Source organism: Mytilus trossulus, chromosome 13 (genome assembly GCF_036588685.1).
Source record: "Mytilus trossulus isolate FHL-02 chromosome 13, PNRI_Mtr1.1.1.hap1, whole genome shotgun sequence".
In the NCBI taxonomy this organism is placed as follows: domain Eukaryota; kingdom Metazoa; phylum Mollusca; class Bivalvia; order Mytilida; family Mytilidae; genus Mytilus; species Mytilus trossulus.
This window is the reverse complement of record NC_086385.1, coordinates 48334948-48353359: the sequence shown is the minus strand read 5'-3', so window position 1 is coordinate 48353359 and position 18412 is coordinate 48334948. Positions and strand designations below refer to the sequence as shown.

The following is an 18412-nucleotide window of genomic DNA, read 5'->3' as shown; positions in this document are numbered from 1 at the left end:
TGTTATTCGTCCTATCATGGTTAAATTTCTTTTTTCCCAATCAAGTATTAATTTTTTTGTCTGTTTCATTGTTTTTTCAATATTTAATTTGTCACATTCACTTTTATCTAATCCAAAGTAAACACCTAGACTTTTAATTGGTTCTTTGCTCCAGTGTATATTTTCAATTTTTTCTTTACAATGTTTAAGTCTACCTAACCATATACCTTCTGTTTTAGATTTATTCAGTTTCAAACCAGAAAGTGTTCCAAATATTTCTATTAGGTTTAATGCTTGGTGTATTTCATTTTTTGAACTGAGAAAGAGTGTTGTGTCATCAGCCAATTGGGAAATTTTTAAACTGTGCGTTTTTTCATCAAGTTTAATTTGAAAACCTTTAATGTTTGAATCTTGTCTTACTCTACAGGCCAGGATTTCAACTGTCATAACAAAAATAAGAGAACTTAATTGACATATTACGTTTTCTACTAGTTTGGGTAACTTTGGTTTGACTGTAGTTTACCTCAAAGGTTTTCTTTTTATGTTTTTTTATTGGACCGCACACTTTCTTTATTTCTATTGATCATTATATTTTGGCGCTATATTTCTTTTATATATATAGGAAGATGTGTTGTGAGTGTAAACGGTGATTTCTGGACGGTCAAATAATAACAAGTCCATTTCATCTTAGTCTAGGGTTCTTTATTCAACAATGATGTAATCATATAATTATTATAAACCCTACAAAATATAACAAGATACATATTAAACACATTAATCTAAAAATACTATATCATACTGTGTTACAGTTATTATAACATTACTGCAGATCAACATAAAATCAGAACATTGAATGTTTATAGTTCTTATACAATATCTATACACAAGGTGACATGACATGCCTGATGATAATTAACACTTGCAAATATTCACTCATCGTTCATATAAAATCATCAGCTTTGACAATTAAACATACTACTATAATGTCAAGATCATATAACACTATTTCAATTAACTCAATAGATATATGTAAATCCATATTCTACAAATAACCGTAGCATATATATCAACGGTAGATAACTCTATATTATATCAAATGTTCTTCACTGTCTTACATGAACACTATATATTATGCTATTTCAAGTATACATAAACTCACCAGTCTGTGGAACTGAGTTTAATAACTAACATCGACAGTCTACACAATACTAACAGTAACGATCTTCATACTTCTACAGTAATGGTAACAGAGGTTCACATCAAATATGGTTCTGTAAACAATGTATGACACTAATAAGTAATCTGACTTTAATATCTTAAAGGCATTATACAATTCATAATAATTATACTAATCTTTATCTTTCATCTCGAATTTACAATTACAAATAAGTAATCTTATTTCAATACTAAAAAAATTAAGTACAAGTACAATTGTACTGTTAATTACATCACATTGGATTTAACAATGTCATTTCATGACTGCATGACAAAAGGTCAAGGTCATTCATAAAAATAGATTAAATCTCTCTTTCTAACATTCATACTAAAATCTCTCAAATAAATCAGATTCAAACAACTCAAAACACACTCTTTCATAGGGCTGGGAATCTTACCAAAATGAATGCAAGAAACATTCATTTCAAAGTTAAGGATCCAGTTCATCCAAGACACCTCAAAGAGTACAAAATGTAACTTACCATATAAACTCATGATGTCCTGTTCCAGAATGAATTCCATCACTATACTAATCCATAGAACTTATGGAACTGCTAATCAAACACAATATAAAGTCTATGAGCACAAAGTGCATCAAAACATACAAATATATCAGGATCACAACAAAGACATCAATCCTCCATTACTGTTTTCAAAACTACCCCCAAAACTGGGGGCAATGCTTAATAAACCAATCAGAATACAAGAAAACCTATACACTCTAGTGAACAGTGAATACTGATAGTAAAATCAATAATAGGTAAATGCTACAAGGTAAACAGTTAGATTTTATGGATCAATGAATAATCAATAGGCAATCAATAGAATAAAGGTAAACTTAAGTAAACTACTCTGCAAATGAAAGAATATAATTAATGGTGTCTCGGACTAACCTATAAAACATATAAAATATATAAATGATTAATATGATAAAAATCCACACTACCACATCCTCCTCTCTGTTGGAGAATGTCTTCCATGACATCACAAATATCTCTCCTCCTCCTGAGAAAAAAATATGACGTCCTCGTAATCAATCACTTCTCAGTGGCAATCTTCAAAAGACCTGCTAGAATCTGGTCCTCCATGCCTTTGAAAGTACCGCTAGAAGCAATATCCTTCAGATAATCAGCTCTACTCTTCCAGTCAGGTTGTGGCTGACTCTTCTTGGATACTATAAAATCCTTATACTTCGTGGTAGCTGTCGATGTTCTATCCATGGTGCTTCAATGTCCGGTTGAGGAACATTATCTACTGTTTAATCAACAGTGTCGTCTTGCCCAGGTTCCTCTGTATCATCAGATAATGTAGTGTCAGCTACTTGTTGATCGGTCTCTGACACATCATCAGGTTCAAGTACTGGATCAACTGTATCACTCTCTTCAGATGGAAGGTCGTCACCCTCAATTCCAGTATCTTGCTGTTCAGCAACGTGTTCCTGATCGTCATCATCCTCGTCCTGAACGGTATCATCATCATCCTGCGTTTCTAACTCATCAATAGCACTGTGTGGAGCACTTAAGTCTTCAACGTCAGGTTCTGTAACCACATAAACCAAATAATCGTCATCAATTTCTTCATCAGAACTTGTCAAAGTGCAATCATGAAGACTTGGCGTTGGTTGTGGATCTGTTTCTTTATTCTTCCTGGGTCTTAATCGTGGTGCAGGAGTAGGTTTAGGCTTCTCCTTTTCAGCATCTTCATCAATGGAAACTGAACCAATAGACAACAGAAGGTTCCTATGTAAGGTTCTCTTTCTTCCATGTCCTGTTTCCATCCTGACTGTAAAGACTGGGATAGTGGAGTTAGGCTGATCTAATATGACGTAGCTGTCATTCTCCCATTTATCAGATAGCTTGTGCTTTCCATCGAAATTAGAATCTTTACGAGTACTCGGTCGCCTGGATGTAATATGGCTCCACGCACTTTGTTGTCATAATCTTTCTTCTGACGTCCTTGAGCTATCTTTGCTGAATTCGTAGCTAACTCATACGATTTCTTCAGTCTTTCTTTTAAATTCTCAACATACTTCGTATTTGTCTTCTGTTCTTTCGTTGTTTCTATTCCTAGTGCAAGATCTATAGGCAGGCGTGGTTCTCTGACAAACATCAGAGCAAATGGTGAAAATCCTGTCGTTTCCTGTTTTGTGCTGTTGTATGCGTGAACAATTGGACCAAGGTATGATTTCCAATCGGCTTTCTGGTGATTCTGTAATGTGCCAAGCATACCCAATAATGTGCGATTGAAACGTTCGAATTGGCCATTACCCATGGGATGGTATGGTGTTGTTCTTGACTTCTTGACACCAGTTATACTGTAAAGTTCTTTCATCAAACGGCTTTCAAAGTTTCCTCCTTGGTCCGAGTGTATGCGTTCTGGAAGACCATAGTGTACCACGTAGTTATTAAAGAACGCTTCTGCTGTTGTTCTTGCACTCATGTTCCTAGTTGGTATCGCCTGTGTGTATCTTGTAAAATGGTCGGTTATCACCAAGATGTGCTGGAAACCACCTTTCGAAAGCTCTAGTGTAAGGAAGTCCATACAAACTATTTCCATTGGTTGTGTTGTTCGGATGTTCGTCAATGGAGCTCTTTGGTTGGGTAACTGTTTTCTTTTTAAACATCTTGGGCATTTCTGAATCCATTCTTCAATATCCTTTGTCATTCCATGCCAATAAAATCTATCCTTCACTAAAGATGTTGTCCTATCACGACCTTGATGACCCATGTCGTTGTGAAGTGAACGGAGTATAGATGGTATCTGTGAGTTTGGCAAGACAAGCTGATCTTTTGTGTCTCCATTAACAGTTGTTCTACGGTAAAGGATTCCATTCTGTATAACCAGTTTGTCAAAGTTGGCGAATAGCTGGTTATGCGCAGGTGAAGACGGTATATCTTCCTTTCGTGGTTTCTGTCCATGCGATATATAATTTATCCAAGTTCTTATCACTGGATCACGTAGTTGCTCTTCTCTGATGTCGATCTTTGTGGTTGGTGATGTATCCACTTTACTAGCAAGATCCTTTGTAGTTACTGCAAGACATTCTACATATGGTTGTTGTTGTATCGAACTACAAATAGCTTTCACACTTTCAGTTGAGATGCTTGTTGGATCTTTAATACTCTCTTTTCCACGTATATCTGGTGTGCAGTCTTGTTGACTGATTATAGCTGGCAATCTAGATAATCCATCAGCGTCGGCGTTGTTACGGCCTGGTCTGTATATGATGTTAAAATCAAAGGCAGCTAAAGCAGCAATCCATCTGTGACCTGTCGCATCAAGCTTCGCAGACGTCAATACGTATGTCAATGGATTATTATCTGTGTAGACGGTGAACTTGTTACCCTGCAGATAATCTCCAAACTTCTCTGTAACTGCCCACTTTAGTGCTAGGAATTCCTGCTTATGGACTGGGTAATTCCGTTCTGTCTTTGAGAGACCTCGGCTGGCATAGGCTATAACTCTCTTGTGTTCTCCCTGTTGCTGGTATAAAACGGCTCCAAGTCCTGTCTGACATGCATCTGTATGCACTTCGAAAGGCTGCCTGTAGTCAGGAAAACCAAGAATCGGCGGTGATGACAAGTGTGACTTCAATGTCTCAAACGCTTCATTCTGTTCTTTGTTCCAGTGTCAAGATGTTGGTTCTGTTGGTTTCTTCTTTCCTCGGGTCTTCTTCTTACAAGTTGTTGGCATCAAGTCTGTTAATGGTCGTGCTATCTTCGAAAAATCCCTGTAAATTTCCTGTAATAGCCAACAAATCCCAGGAATTGGCGTACTTCTTCTGGAGTCTTTGGTCTTGGCCAGTTGGTTACTTTTTCCACTTTCTCAGGATCTGGCTCTACACCATCAGCAGAAACAATGTGTCCGATGTACTTTACTCTTCTCTGTAAGAATGAACATTTCTTAGGTGATAGTGTTGAGAAACCCACGAACTTTAGCGTGACGTCCTCCGGACGTCGGTAAGGAACTTTCATTGTAACGTCATTCTTTTGTTGTTGTTACTTTATACATGAATGTGGCTACTGCAATACAAATATACACATTAGAACTTTTGTTTCCTTCACGATATTATGGTGCCGTGACTGCTGGAAAATGTCAACAAAGTTAAAAGGAACACGTTCGGGACACAGGAGCGCTCTCACAAGGCTTTTGCGGAGATTTGACGATGTGACATCTAAAGAAGAATTTGACAGAGACGAAGTTTCAACCATTTTGGATTTGATCATTGATAAGCAAAGATTTTTGTCAGACTTGAACAATCAAATTATTAGTGAATTATCGGAAGAGGAACTTGAAGTGGAAATTTCTGATTCAGATGAGTATTCTATAACTTTAGAGACAAAAATACGCAAAATGCGTAAATTTCTAGAACCAACCGCCCGTAGCTATTCACTCCCAATAACAGATAGTTCACTTAACCCCTTAGCTCAGAGTTTTGATGTCAATAGAAACCAAACAGCATCGTTCAATTCGCAACTAATGTACGCTCCTCATATGTCAAACAGCAACAACCAATTTCACAAATTACCAAAGTTAGAACTTTCTAAATTCGACGGCAACATTCTTAATTGGCAAGCATTCTGGGAATCTTACGACACAGCAATTCACAGTAATCCCTCATTAACAGACGCCCAGAAATTCAACTATTTGAAAACACTACTTCAAAACGAGGCTTTGACTACAGTTTCGGGTTTTACGCTCACAAATTTAAACTACAGTAAAGCAATAGATTTGTTACACCAGCGATTTGGACAGACTCAAAAAATCACGCACACGTACATGCAGACTTTGTTAGCTCTACCCGCACCCGATAGTACAGTTCAATCATGCCGCAGATTTTATGACAAGTCAGAAACGCTCATAAGAGGACTAGAATCACTAGGTCAAAGTCAGGAATCATATGGTGCATTACTCATACCTATTATGCTCAACAAATTACCAAGTAGAATTAAGGAGAATATAACCCGTGAACATGGTTTAAAACAGTGGTCGCTTGATGAACTCAGACAACACTTATTTAATGAGATAATTATATTAGAAGCCGGCGAAAAGAGTTAATTTAGAATCATATGAAACATTGCATAGCACAGTATACCTTGCAAAAACTGACACAAAAAATAACTACAATAACAATAACAGAAAGCCACAGAGAAGTGAGGTAGCCGTTCACACGCGGAAACCATGTATTTATTGCGGTGAGTCTCATAGCCCTAATACATGTATGAAAATTGTTGACCAAAAAGCCCGTCTAGAAATCCTTAAACAAAAGAAAGCTTGTTTTAATTGTCTTGGCAACCACCGAGTTACAGATTGTAAGTCTAAAGGAACTTGTAAACAATGTGAACGAAAACATCATACCAGTATTTGTTTAAATAAGAGTCAGTCTTCGTTTTCTAGCAACAGTATTTCGAATCATAACAATAAAGATAATAAACCCGCTTCATCAGATAAGCAAGATATACCCGAAACCGCATCAGCAATGCACTGTACTACATATTCACAAGTACTTCTCAAGACCGCGATAGCTACGGTGCACTCAAACGCGCAAGTCAGTATGGACGCAAACATACTATTCGACGAAGGGGCTCAGCGCTCGTTTATCACAGAAAGTCTAGCGGAGCAATTAGAACTAAAACAAAACGGAACAGAAGCCATATCAATTTCTGGATTTGGAGGAGGTAACGGATCAATACGCCATTTGAAAACCGCTGACATATTTGTACTCACGGAAGACGGAAGCCGCATACAGCTGAATATACTCATTGTTCCTGAAATAGCTTCACCGATACGGATACATACTACCGAGACAACTAACTTACCTTACTTGCGCGGATTAAAATTGGCGTATTGATCCGTTACCTCTTGCTAGAAAACGAAGAGGTAACGGATCAATACGCCATTTGAAAACCGCTGACATATTTGTACTCACGGAAGACGGAAGCCGCATACAGCTGAATATACTCATTGTTCCTGAAATAGCTTCACCGATACGGATACATACTACCGAGACAACTAACTTACCTTACTTGCGCGGATTAAAATTGGCACACCCGCTTTCAGGACATGACGTTTTCTCCGTAAATTTATTGATAGGCGCTGACCATTATTGGGATTTCATGGAAGATAAGATAATACGAGGCAACGGTCCAACTGCAGTCAAGTCAAGAATAGGGTATTTGCTATCCGGCCCGACACAGAAATCAACAGAAGGAACTACTTCAATGATGAACATTTTAATTGGACACAAAGAAGAGGAATATGATTTAGAAAACTTCTGGAAAATCGAGTCATTAGGAATAACACCACAGAATAAGGAGAAATCAAACGCAGAATATTTGGAAAACTTCATATCTACAAATATATCGTACGATGCCAATACTTGTAAATACACAGCAAAACTTCCATGGAAAGACGACCATGAACCACTTCCGTCCAACATCGACATAGCTAGACGAAGAACAGAAAATGTAGTACGAAGACTCAGCAACGATCCGTTTTTACTTAGAAAATATGGTGAGATTATAAACGACCAGGAAAAGAGAGGATTTATTGAACGCATAGACAACCCAACAACAAGCACAGAACATGCGCATTATATTCCTCACCATTCAGTCAAGAAAGATTCCGCAACGACACCCATCCGTATTGTTTATGACTGTACCTGTCGTCGATCACAAGACACGCCCAGTCTGAATGATTGTTTGCGCAAAGAACCCCCGATCTTAAATGACATATCAACACTTTTGATGCGATTTAGAGAGAATAGATATGCTGTTGTTACCGATATAGAGAAGGCGTTTCTTCAAATCACGCTAGACGAGAAAGACAGAGATATGACGAGATTTTTCTGGCTAAAGGACTCAACAGACCCTACATCAAAGTTGATTACTTACCGCTTTAAAGCTATCCTATTCGGCGCAACGTGTTCACCTTTTATATTGAATGCGACCTTATTAAAGCATTTACGTGAACAGTCTAGTCATACATCTGAAACACTCATAGATGGATTATACGTAGACAACATAATTGCAGGCTTCGACACCACAACTGAACTATTGAAGTTTTATGAAGAGTCAAGAACACTGATGACTAAAGGTGGATTCAACTTACGTTCATGGGCATCGAATTGTACAGCACTTAACGATTTAGCTACATCTCAAAACGTTAACGATGGAGACAAATGTATTAAAGTTTTAGGATTACGATGGAACACCAAAGATGACCGTGTTAGTTTTGGATTCAAACCATTGTCTATGCTACCAGATTATCAAATCACGAAAAGAGAAATATTAAGAAGATCGTCAAAAATCTACGACCCACTTGGAATTCTAAGCCCAGTTACAGTGCGTAGCAAGATACTATTGCAGGATTTATGGACACAGAAACTAGGGTGGGACGAACAAATACCTGATGAAATTAGACCGCAGTGGCATTCTATCGATCAAGACTTGAAAAAATGCACAGAGATTGAATTTTCGAGACGTTACTTTGAAAATATGGACACTACCGATGAACCTACCTTACATGTATTTACCGATGCAAGCGCAGTAGCGTACGGCGCTTGTGCGTACTTAATAAAAGGAGAAGAGTCTAACTTTGTCATGGCTAAAAATAGAGTGGCACCTTTGAAAAAGTTAACTTTACCACAACTTGAACTTATGGCAGCATTAGTTGGAGGACGGTTAACTTCACATATAATGTCAAGTTTACGGAACGTTAAAAAGTGTGTACTATGGAGCGACAGTCAAATTATTTTACACTGGATATCTTCAAGGAAGCAACTTAAAACCTTTATAGCAAACAGAGTTATTGAAATCAAAGAGCTCACATGTGAACATAGCTGGAAATATTGCCCTACAGAACACAACCCTGCTGATTTATTATCACGTGGCTTATCGTATGAACAATTGAAAAATAACAAACTATGGATGCATGGTCCAGACTGGTTAACAGACGAGAAACAATGGCCGGATGAATTTCGAATCGACAATAAAGTGATGACCACAATTAGTAGGGACTATGAAAATCAAGAAACGCAAGATGGCATTATACGGACGAAGAACAACGTATTGAACATAATCAACGTTGATAGATACCATTCATTCAACAAAACCGGGCGTATCTTAGGTTACGTACAGAAATTCATAGATAACTGCCGTAATACAGCTCCTAATACTAGAAGACTGATTACAACATATCTAACACCAAATGATATACATAATGCAACAATGAAGTTAATTAAAGCTGTGCAACACGAAAGATACAATGATGTTTTTGAAAGCTTATGTACAAAGTCAACGCATAGTTTGATACGTCAATTACGTTTGTATCTGGACAAAGACGGATTAATACGATGTGGTGGACGCATTAATAACGCACCACTTCCAGAGAATGCAAAATTCCCGTATTTAATACCAACAAAGCATAGATTAACAAAACTACTCATAAATGATATTTACATTGAAAATTTACATTCCGGCATAGGAGCTACCGTAACTTATTTGAGGCAAAAATATTGGATACCTTCAGCACGACAAGAAGTTGGATGCGTAATTCGAAAATGCGTAAGTTGTCGAAAAGTAACAGGAGTTGCATACAAAGCACCAGATCCTCCACCTCTACCAAAAGATAGATTATCGTCCGAAGAACCATTTACTATATCAGGCGTCGATTTCAGTGGTGCGCTTAACATCAAAGGAGACGATGGACTACTTCGAAAAGTATATATATGTTTGTTTACATGTGCCAATACTCGAGCTATTCATCTTGAAATAGTTCCAGATATGACTGAAAAATCGTTCATGCTAGCTTTTCGTAGATTCATAAGCAGAAAATCGATACCAAGAGTTATGATATCGGACAATGCTACAACATTTGTTGCCGCCGCGGAGGAAATACAAAAGTTAACAGACTCTAAATCTTTACATGACAAATTGTGCCAATTTGGAACCACATGGAAATTCATACCAAAACGTGCCCCATGGTACGGCGGATTTTGGGAAAGACTGGTTGGACTAACTAAAAACTGTCTAAAAAAGATTCTTGGACGCGCATGTATAGATTTACCTCTGTTACAGACATTAGTTGTGGAAATTGAAGCTAACCCTAACAATAGACCGCTTACCTATATATCGTCGGACATTGCCGATCCAGAACCGCTTACCCCGTCGCATCTATTGTATGGAAGACAAATTAAATCTTTCCCGTATCCGTTATATACAGATGAAACAGACTGTTATAGTGCCGATTTAACAACCAATCATGAAACTATGAATAATCAAGCGAAAAGGAGATTCCGTCTTATTGAACAATTTTTAGCAAGATGGAAACATGAGTATTTGACCTCCTTACGTGAATTTCACCGAGTGTCTGGAAATAACAATCAAAGTGTAAAACTAGGAGATGTTGTCCAGATATATGATGATAATTCTCCACGTACGACATGGAAACTCGGTGTAATTGAAGAACTTACCTATGGAAACGATAACCTTGTGCGATCTGCGACGGTCCGAACATCTAAATCTAAACTAAACAGACCAATTGTAAAGTTATATCCTTTGGAGATTTGTGAATCCGACTCAATTACAACACAGACGCAAAGATATCAACGAAGAGCCAAGACAGATGCCGTAGAGAAAATCAGAGAGTGTTTAAAGTGACATTTTTCAATTATATTCAAGTGAAGTGACAGTAAATTTAAATTATTTAATTTTTATCAGACATTAATTTTAAAAGGAATATTTCATTTCATTTATTCGTAAAAGTTCATTCAGTATATTTGAGACACTTTCTGCGGCCCCGGAGAATGTTGAGAAACCCACGAACTTTAGCGTGACGTCCTCCGGACGTCGGTAAGGAACTTTCATTGTAACGTCATTCTTTTGTTGTTGTTACTTTATACATGAATGTGGCTACTGCAATACAAATATACACCTTAGAACTTTTGTTTCCTTCACGATAGATAGCTTAAGTCCTACATCACGGAGTCGCTGGAAAATTCGTTCTAGGCGTACAAGGTGTTCATCTATGGACTTCGAGAAGATAATAAGATCGTCTAGGTAGATGTAACATATACGTGTGTATAAATCACCTAAGCATTCCTCCATGAGTCGTTGGTACGTAGCTGGTGCGTTGGAGAGTCCAAATGGAAGTCTGTTAAATTCGATAAATCCTAACGGTCCAACTGTGAAGGCGGTGCGTTGTTTATGTTCCTCCTCGATCTCCACTTGATGGTACCCGCTCTTCATATCTAGCACTGTAAAATATGTGTTGCCTCCTAAGGAATCTAGAATCTCTTCAATGCGGGGAAGTGCATATGAGTCTGTTATGGTCTTTAGGTTAAGCTGACGGTAGTCTACACACATTCTAAGCTTTCCGTCCTTCTTACGTACTAATACTACATTCGATGACCAGGGTGAATGGGATCTTCTTATCACTCCTGCTGATAACAGTTGTTGCAAATGGTTACGTACTTCTTCTAGCATAGATGGTGGTATTCGTCTGTGACGCTGCTTAAAGGGAACATTGTCTATCAAGTCGATACGGTGACGTACTGCTGAAGTGTGTCCAATATCGTCATCTCCTTTAGAAAATATATCCTGGTATCTGTGTATGAGCTCTTTTCCTCTTTCATAGTCATCATCAGTTAAATCATCCATCGGTAATTTAATGTCCTTCATAATATCTTTAAATTCTTTTTCCGCCGGTGTAACAATATCTTCAATGTCAACTGGTTGAATTTCGCAAATGAGAGCTCGTGGTTGTAGTGTAACGGTTCTTGTTGTGACGTTTGATATGTGTATGGGTATACTTCCTCGTTGTTGACAATCGTAAGTAATTACTATTGGCATGATATCTAAATCTTCTGGTAAAGCTGAATTAAAAGTTGGTTGTAGTATAGCACACATTTGTTGTTGTTGAAGCTGTTTGTCTAAATATCCATTGATTACAACTTGAGAATTAGCTGGTATTGTAGTCTAGGGTATTTCAGCGGATTTCACAACTGCTAATCGGTTATGACATCTTTACAGTTCCTTGTTTCTCAGATTCATGCATCGGAATGCCAAATACCATGGAGTGTGTAGATTGGCTTCTTGTAAATACCTTGGTCCAGTGTTCTGTTCTACCTCCTGCATTACAATTGACATAATGTTTGTTCCTATCAATAATGGTACAGTTGTGTTGTATTCGCTGTCCGGTACTACTAGAAATATGCCTGGATATGATGATCTTATAGAAGATATTCCATGTAGTTGAAGATCTGCTTCGATGTAACCAAGATAAGGCATTGATAGTCCGTCTGCACATTCTATCTTCAATATACGAGTAAGTGATTCAATCGGTGTAGATCGCATGTGTCTGTTGTAAAATGACTCACTGATGGTTGAAACCGATGATCCTGTATCTAGCAATGCTTTTGTATCTATTCCATTTATTCTGATGGCAACTTCATTTGCCGGTCCGCATAATCTGTCTTCTTTGTTGTAAGAAGTTGGTGTTGGTTGATACTCATTTGTGACTAGTTGATAATTCATGGCTCGATAAAATTTCCTAGAGTTATCCAGTCTTACTTTACATCCAATGGCAATATGGCCAAGTTGTCCGCATCTCCAACATGTTTTCTGATGTTTCTCTTTTCTCTTATTCATATCCAATGGTCTATATGCTATAGTTTCATCACGTGTTTGGTGTATCAGATCTGTCCTGTTATGCTTACTGTTGTTGATCAATTGGTCTTGTCGTTTTTCTAAAAGTTCAATCTGTGACATCAATTGCTTGACTACGGTCTCCATTTAGTTCTTATCCTTTTTTCCTTGGTACATTTGCTCTCTTAGCTGGTGTTGGTTTCTTTTCAACTGGAGATGTGTTCTCTTTAGTATATTCCTTCTGTTGATGTTCCAATTCTCGCATCGCCAATAAAAGATGGTTGTAATCCTTGATCGTATCAAACTTGTATCCTGATATTCTCTTGAGTTCCGGTTTTAATCCTTTCCAAAACATTGATCGTAACATATCTTCTACATCTTCCTCATAAATCTTTCCTTGTCGGCGTGCTTTGTTGTAAATGTCTTCTAGGCGACATCCCCAAGTGGAAACATCTTCATATTGTTCCTGTCTGGCTGTGTAAAACTGTGCCAATAACGCTTCCTTTGGATCTACAATTCCATAAATGCTATCCATTTTGTCAATGATGTCGTCGACAGTAGCTTTAGGGCCTAATCGCATGACTATCTTGCTAGGTTCTCTTCTAAGTGAACGTCTAATGGACTGAGCAATAACTTCGTGTGCGTAGTTCTCTATGATAAGACATAACACTTGATACCTCCATACTTCATAGGTGTTGTCTCCTTTATTGTCCCCGGAGAAGGTAGGAATCCTTGGTATATATCCAGTATATAATGATTTCTGTGTTGAGAACTCCTTCATCCAATCTTTAAATGCATCTGGAGATTCTGCATTTGGCTTCATATGCATGTCTTTGAAGGCAGCAATGATGTTCCGAACTTCCTCTTCTGTTAAATCAACTGATGTATCCATGATAATAGACAACTGATAAAAAATCAGTGTAAGAAAAAATAATCTAAAAGTAATGTACTCAAGAGTCATGAGAACTAATGCTAAAATAAATACCAAAATATGTTATTAAGTACCTACAATTAACGAAAAATAAGAATTAGAATGGTGAAAGCAATGACAGTAACCTGAAATAAGAATTGCCTGCTTAACTATGTATGTATATACAAAATAACACTAATCTAATATGACAAAGTAATAAAACTTAATACTCACCCCTGCTTTGTAATTCCTCTGTGTCTTCAATCACACATTCACTATCTTACCTATGTGTGATCACTATAAGTCAATATGTGTACACCCAAAAGATATACCTAGTAGCAAGAACTAGAACTACAAAGATGTACAACTATGAACAAACTCAGTCTCAAACACCAGTCACAATAACCAAGGACAACAATAACCAAACCAAACCAATAAATACCTGATTATTAATCAAAGTAACCCTGGTCTTCGTGAACTTTCGTTTATACTTACTTAATGTGGATTCCTATTTCCACTATAAGCTTAAATACTTCTGACAGATGAACACTAAACCGAAAGGACAACTACAACTGGGTATGTCTTACTTATTTACTAACCTGTTTTATTATGATATCTCAATTCCTGTAGTGCTACATGTATTCTATAGTGTTCTGCTATAATGTGCCTTTTACCTGATGGTTTCCTCAAAAAGTCTTATGTAATGCTAAATGGGACTCATTTTTGCTCACTTTTACACATACATATTTTATTTTTTATTACACAATTACAGAAATATCAATTTATATCTATATAGACACAATTTCAGATATAACAATATGACACAATGTAATTACAATATAGTTTCACCTAGTAACTAATACAGTGTTACTGCAAATAACAATTAATAGAAATTCCAAAGAAAATTAATAAGCTCAAATTTTGAAAAACTGAAGCCAAAAATTAAAGATAACTTTCTCTTTTAAATAAAAAAATATACACTTATCTGTGTCCACACTTTTGAAGAAAAAAAAATTATACACCAATCTGTGTCCACACTTTTGAAAAAAAAAATAGTTTAAATTCACAAAAAAATGAAACAATCAAATGATTATTTGAATTTAATATACACACAAAAATTAAAACATAAACATGTAGTTCCACTAAACAGTTTTTATCTGTATCTGTCAATACACACTAAAGTAGTAATTCTTTCACAACTAATTATACTCTAAGTATTCTAACTAAAGTACACTACTATACACTATATCTATTCAATGTCAATCTAGTTTATTCATGTATTAATAATAATCACTTATATACAGTTTGTCTTTATAATCGTATGGTAAAATCTTTATATATTTTTCCACATTTCGAACCAAGTACAAATAGTCAATATCTAGTAAGGCTCATAATCTGTTTTATAACTGCATTCATATCTGCTGTACATGCCAGGTTCTTCAAAACGTTGGGCGCCAATGTAAACGGTGATTTCTGGACGGTCAAATAATAACAAGTCCATTTCATCTTAGTCTAGGGTTCTTTATTCAACAATGATGTAATCATATAATTATTATAAACCCTACAAAATATAACAAGATACATATTAAACACATTAATCTAAAAATACTATATCATACTGTGTTACAGTTAATATAACATTACTGCAGATCAACATAAAATCAGAACATTGAATGTTTATAGTTCTTATACAATATCTATACACAAGGTGACATGACATGCCTGATGATAATTAACACTTGCAAATATTCACTCATCGTTCATATAAAATCATCAGCTTTGACAATTAAACATACTACTATAATGTCAAGATCATATAACACTATTTCAATTAACTCAATAGATATATGTAAATCCATATTCTACAAATAACCGTAGCATATATATCAACGGTAGATAACTCTATATTATATCAAATGTTCTTCACTGTCTTACATGAACACTATATATTATGCTATTTCAAGTGTACATAAACTCACCAGTCTGTGGAACTGAGTTTAATAACTAACATCGACAGTCTACACAATACTAACAGTAACGATCTTCATACTTCTACAGTAATGGTAACAGAGGTTCACATCAAATATGGTTCTGTAAACAATGTATGACAATAATAAGTAATCTGACTTTAATATCTTAAAGGCATTATACAATTCATAATTATTATACTAATCTTTATCTTTCATCTCGAATTTACAATTACAAATAAGTAATCTTATTTCAATACTAAAAACATTAAGTACAAGTACAATTGTACTGTTAATTACATCACATTGGATTTAACAATGTCATTTCATGACTGCATCACAAAAGGTCAAGGTCATTCATAAAAATAGATTAAATCTCTCTTTCTAACATTCATACTAAAATCTCTCAAATAAATCAGATTCAAACAACTCAAAACACACTAGGGCTGGGAATCTTACCAAAATGAATGCAAGAAACATTCATTTCAAAGTTAAGGATCCAGTTCATCCAAGACACCTCAAAGAGTACAAAATGTAACTTACCATATAAACTCATGATGTCCTGTTCCAGAATGAATTCCATCACTATACTAATCCATAGAACTTATGGAACTACTAATCAAACACAATATAAAGTCTATGAGCACAAAGTGCATCAAAACATACAAATATATCAGGATCACAACAAAGACATCAATCCTCCATTACTGTTTTCAAAACTACCACCAAAACTGGGGGCAAGGCTTAATAAACCAATCATACAAGAAAACCTATACACTCTAGTGAACAGTGAATACTGATAGTAAAATCAATAATAGGTAAATGCTACAAGGTAAACAGTTAGATTTTATGGATCAATGAATAATCAATAGGCAATCAATAGAATAAAGGTAAACTTAAGTAAACTACTCTGCAAATGAAAGAATACAATTAATGGTGTCTCGGACTAACCTATAAAACATATAAAATATATAAATGATTAATATGATAAAAATCCACACTACCACATGAGTGCCAATGAGACAACTCTCCATCCAAATAACAATTAAAAAAAATAAACCATTATAGGTCAATGTACGGCCTTCAACATGGAGCCTTGGCTCACACCGAACAACACGCTATAAAGGGCCCCAAATTATAGATGTAAAACCATTTAAACGGGAAAACCAACGGTATAATCTATATAAAATGGCATAACATCACAACATAGAAAAACACACATTAAAATATCATTTGGCAGGCTTAACTCAATCAAAAACGTACATTAATACACTATAAACGAATAAATTCGATCTGCGATATCTGAATGCAAATGCACAGTAAATAAAATATTAGGGACAAACAAACAAGTCCAAACAAAGCCATGGCAAGTCACCACTTTTGTTCTTGTATGCTGGACAGCACTTTTCTATATACTGGTGAACAGAATTGTGTTTGATAAGCCCTAGATAGTGCTACTGCAAGTAGATTAATGTAATCGAATTCATATTTTTTTCCTTTTTTTGGAACATGGAATAAAACGATTGATGTCTTTTGTGTCGGTAAATATATGGCTCAATTGACTTTTAAAAATCCAAGTGACATTCAGTTCGGCCGTTTGCCTCAGTGAATATCAGTTTTTCCAAAGTCAAACCACACAGTTACCTCATCAAAAGACAGTATTTGTATAGTATTTAAAGCGAGACATGTTGTAAGATGATTTTGTGATACATGCATTGCCTATTCGAATATGTTGAAAAAGAATGTAAAATTGTATGAAATATTCTGTAGTAAATATGGAAATAAAATATCTACTGGAAATACAATTGGTTGCAATACGAAGCCCCATTTTGACCCATTACCAATTGGATTTTTGTAATACTTTTCTCGTCATGTGTATAAATGCAACATTTTATATTAGCATTAATCTAACAACAAGCCTGCACACAAAACAATTATGATCAGTAAACGTAGAACTAAATTCATTCTGTAAGTAAGAATGATACCCAACGAATTTTATATTAAAACTTTTTTTTGGTAACGAAACATGCATGGGTATTCTTCATATCTTTTATAGTTGCCTGGTGTTCTGAAGTTTCCGGCTGACATATGTCCGTTGCACTTTGCCTTATTTACATGATTCATTGAGCTTAAAATAATCTGTATTGTGATTTATCACGAAATTTTTCAGATGATGTTGAAATTTTTCAGTCATTATAAGAATTATGGCAATAATTCTTATTGTTTGTTTATGATTCGTTGATATACACACATAACAAATGTCAGTGAATTTAAAATGTTGAAAAGCTATGTTAAAATGTGGTCCTGTCCAAAATAGGAGAAGCAATATACCATGTTTACCAAAGAGAAAATCAAGCTCTTTAGTCGAAAACAAATACTGACCGTGCAATGAGAAAGAAAAGAAAAACAACAGTTTACAAAACACAACATGGAAAATTAAAGACTGACAAACACTTGTCATCAATTCTCTCTATTGCTCAAACCTGTATACGTTTCTTTGACGTATGGTTAATTTTTAGTTGTATTCCCGATTAAATTTCATTCCAGGGTTTTCATGTGCAAAACAAAAAGAAATTATTTCCACTAGATGTCTTTTCATTATTTTTTACTAAAACAATAATGTGCGATGTTTGTTATAATTGGATAACTGATCTGATGGCTTTATTAAAAATAAAAGCAATAGTTGTTCACCGCTG

At 35.7% G+C, this 18412-nt stretch overlaps 1 long non-coding RNA gene across 1 annotated transcript; it reads right to left on the bottom strand.

The window, feature by feature from the left end:
* Positions 1–728: 728 nt before the first annotated feature.
* Positions 729–16455, bottom strand: LOC134694975 (uncharacterized). The gene is made up of 3 exons (XR_010102663.1): positions 16260–16455; positions 15729–15840; positions 729–1250 (listed from the first exon to the last, which is right to left on the bottom strand). It is a non-coding gene; the product is annotated as an uncharacterized LOC134694975 (long non-coding RNA).
* Between the last annotated feature and the right edge of the window lie 1957 nt (positions 16456–18412).